Source organism: Poromitra crassiceps (assembly GCF_964638095.1).
Source record: "Poromitra crassiceps genome assembly, chromosome: 2".
Lineage (NCBI taxonomy): Eukaryota > Metazoa > Chordata > Actinopteri > Beryciformes > Melamphaidae > Poromitra > Poromitra crassiceps.
In genome coordinates, this window is record NC_139624.1 from 40,721,307 (window position 1) to 40,725,133 (window position 3,827).

Consider the following 3,827-nt stretch of genomic DNA (forward strand, 5'->3'; position numbering starts at 1 on the left):
CTGGAAAAGTTACTTTATAGTACTGATGATGCTATGGTCAAAAGCTCTAGCACAGTGATACTCAACTTGCATGCGGCCCACGGGCCGCCGGGTCTGTGTGGCCCGCGATGGAATTGCATTTTTTTTTTACAGTGCACCTGAACGCAACATGCAAGATACCCACTGAATAAGTGTCCAAATGTTCATGTCATTCTGGCCAATACTCCACTTCTGTTATAGCATTTCAGTCTGGAATATGGAATATCTTTCACTAATCTATGATTTAGCTGCTAAATTCAGTAGCGGCTGGTGCATTGTTGTCCAGGGAGGGCTATATATAGGCGTGGACGATGGGGTTGAAATCAATATGATAATCATAAGGATTCTTCTCAATATCAATATCTATGTTTCACGTATGCAAAATCAGTGTTCATCTCATTGAACTGAATGGTGATGTCAAACAAACCTTATATTTTCAAATAATATTCCTGCCATACCTTATTTGATCAGTTTTTAAGTAACATTTGCTTGTCATCATCAATTTAGACAGCAGAAATGTCACTATTAAAATAACTTCATATCATCACGATGATTCCACTGAAAGACAACAATAATAGGCTATTGAATTATCGTCCACTCCAGCCCTAAATCAAGCAAGTAGTAACGGACGTTACTAGCTACTAGAAACGTCTGAAAAAGACCTGAGTGTATTTTCTTCCTCTGTCTGTAGCCTGTTGTTTAATGGCGAGCTCAGGGTGATCTGGTCCAAGCTCTTTCACTCGATGCTTCTCCTGTAAAGTCCGTCTCTCAAACGGCGTCGTTTTGAGTGACTTCACAGAATTTTCTTTCTCCATTGCAAAACGTCTTTTGTGTTTTATGGCAGTTGAAAACAAACTTCTTTGCTTCGCGCGCGTGCTGCAAAGCTGTCGGCGTGGGATTGCTACTAGTGTTTATATATACTGCGTCGCTACCCTATGGTCGCTACCCATCTACGTAGCCTAGCCTACGTCACGACACTCACTCTACCTGACCCCACCTCCACCTGGTCGCTAGATACGTGCGCCCAGAGCCCTCCCAAATCCCTTTGGGAGGGCAACTACACAGATCCTGATACTCTAATGATCTGCACTGGTGGAAACCGGAAGTAAACCGGAAGTCCCCGGACGGCGTCCGTGGCAATTCGGTCCAAGAAAATATTGACCCAAAAACAGTACACATGTAGATAATTATGAATCTACATATTTATTGCAGATTATATACTCACTATCTAATATTCACCTCGCTCAAAAAAAAATATATATATATAGCCTATAACGTTTTATTTCCCTCTTCTTCATGTGGATAAAGTAGGTGGGGCGGCGCCCTGGCGCCCTCTAGTGGCCGGCCACCACTGGCTAAATTGTCAAATACCGCCGTCTGCTCGCTACCCAGGCACTTATGTATGTACTTAACCTAACTAACTTAACCTAACTAACTATCCGGTGTGCACAACATTGTCAGACTAAACTCTGGCTGACACCCCAAAAACCTACAATCTGCTACAGAAAAATTTATATTATTTGTTTATTAACTGGCCCCTGGCCTTCTATCACGAAAGTGGCCCCCGGGCAAAGCAAGTTGAGTATCCCTGCTCTAGCACTTGCGTGCATAGAGATTTTTTTTAATTATATATCACCATTTCAGACTGGACTGATGAATCTTTTTGCTGAATGTGCACACTTTTTCAACGGCATGATATTTGTTGATGCCCTATATAAAGAATACTGCTAAACAATATATATCTTAATAAACATATCAATATGGTCAATGTCCAATGGTTCAATGGATTTCTTTTGATTTTGTTTATATTGATTTGCAGCACAGAATATAAACATTCAATACAGACAAACAAGTTCAACATGTTCAGATTGTCAGTCAACTCCCAACTCTGCCTTCCTCTCATCCTTATGTCAAATGACGAGAACTTCAGCCAAGGTCACAAAGCCACAAATAGGCTGTGTATTTGTGTGATGTCATGATGTCATGATTGGTGGACATGGACTTCATCAGGCCTCGCTCTGTCAAAAGGCCAAGCTCAGTCATCTGTGTAATCCAAACCGGCATTCAATTAACAGCCAATTCCGCCCAGTTGCCCCTTCCCTCCCCTCCACCCCCGACTGTACAGAGTGATCCTCCGCTCTGTGGAACTTTGGCCCTGTAGGCTAAAAGGCCGCCCATGGGGTCAATTAGAGGGGCGTGTTTTCAAATGCATAGGGGTTGCTGGTTTTGCCAGTTAGAGGAGAAAAGAAAACATAGTGTTGTTGGAATGAGCCACTGACACTTAAACATTCCTCAAATGACAGCTATACCAGTTAACTGGGGGGATGGAGAGTGGCGGTAGGTAGGGATTTTTAGGGTCATACCAAATACCAAAAGAATAAGCTGTTTGCAAGTGGTGTACCACTTCCATTATTTCTAATTACAGTATCTACCCATCACCGTTGACATATTCAGCCACCAACCAGTTGCAGTAGAACACTAGAGCCAGTTACAGTGATGCCAACAATCAATCCTGGATCAATTTGCCTTACAAACACAGAACAGAACTAGAGGGCATACGTCTGCCCATACGTTACCCCCATTGCCACACCTCCTTTTGGCCAGTGGGCGTGGATTTTCTTTTCGTTTTTTTTGGGGGGGGGGGGGGGGGCGTGGAAAGTTAATCAGTTTGCTCTTGGCCCATGACCAACCTTTGTGCAAAGTTTTGTGGTGTTACGTGAATCCGTGTGGAACTTACTGTAAGCGCCTTTTTTGTAATTGACCACACCATTGCCACGCCCGCTTTTGGCTAGTGGGCGTGGAAAGTTAATCAGTTTGCTCTTGGCCCATGACCAACCTTTGTGCAAAGTTTTGTGGTGTTACATGAATCCGTGTGGAACTTACTGTAAGCGCCTTTTTTGTAATTGACCACACCATTGCCACGCCCGCTTTTGGCTAGTGGGCGTCGAAAGTTAATCAGTTTGCTCTTGGTCCATGACCAATCTTTCTGCAAAGTTTCGTGGTGTCACGTGAATCTGTTCGGAACTTACGCTTCACACCATGCCAACCATACACCAAACCCATGCTAAAGTCAAGCTGGAGCTGAGTGTCACGCTAAACCGGTCACACCAGAAACACTCTCTTTTCCTCAGCGCCTGGCTCGGAGCTGCTCCTCCGGCCCCTCCCCCCTCACAACTTGCATTCACTTCATGCCTGGCACGTCGGCTGCTGCGCGCTTGGAAAATAGAACAGAAGCTGAAACTATCGGTTCAGTGTAGCTTTAGCGTGGCGTGGCGTGCAGCTGGTGTGAACGGACTCGCTTGTTAACAAAGACGCCTAAATGAAACTGCGTGGCTTCAGCGTGGGATTGGCGTATGGTGTGAACATGCACTTATAGGCGCCTTTTTGTGATTGAACACGCCCATTATAGCGCCCCCTTTTGGCCAGTGGCTGTGGAAAGGTAATCACTTCTAAGTCGGTTCACGACCAACCTTTCTGCCAAGTTTTGTGCAAATCCGTTCATAACTTTTTGAGATATCCTGATCACAGACAGACAGACGGATTGCTGGTTTATCATACTGACATTCTGCCGTGTCATTATTTCACTTCACAAATGAGCCTGCATCTCTCCCACAACATGATCTCTGATACCTCTTCTTTGTATTCCATTCTTCACTTCCCTCATAAAAGACAAGACATAAAAGGGTGTTGGAAACAAAATGAAGATATGAAATAGGGGCCTGACAGAGGGATTTTGCTTCTATTACATTTATTGTGGGAGGAAGACCACTGAATGTAAATCCAGGTTTGACTGCTGTAAATAGGGAACA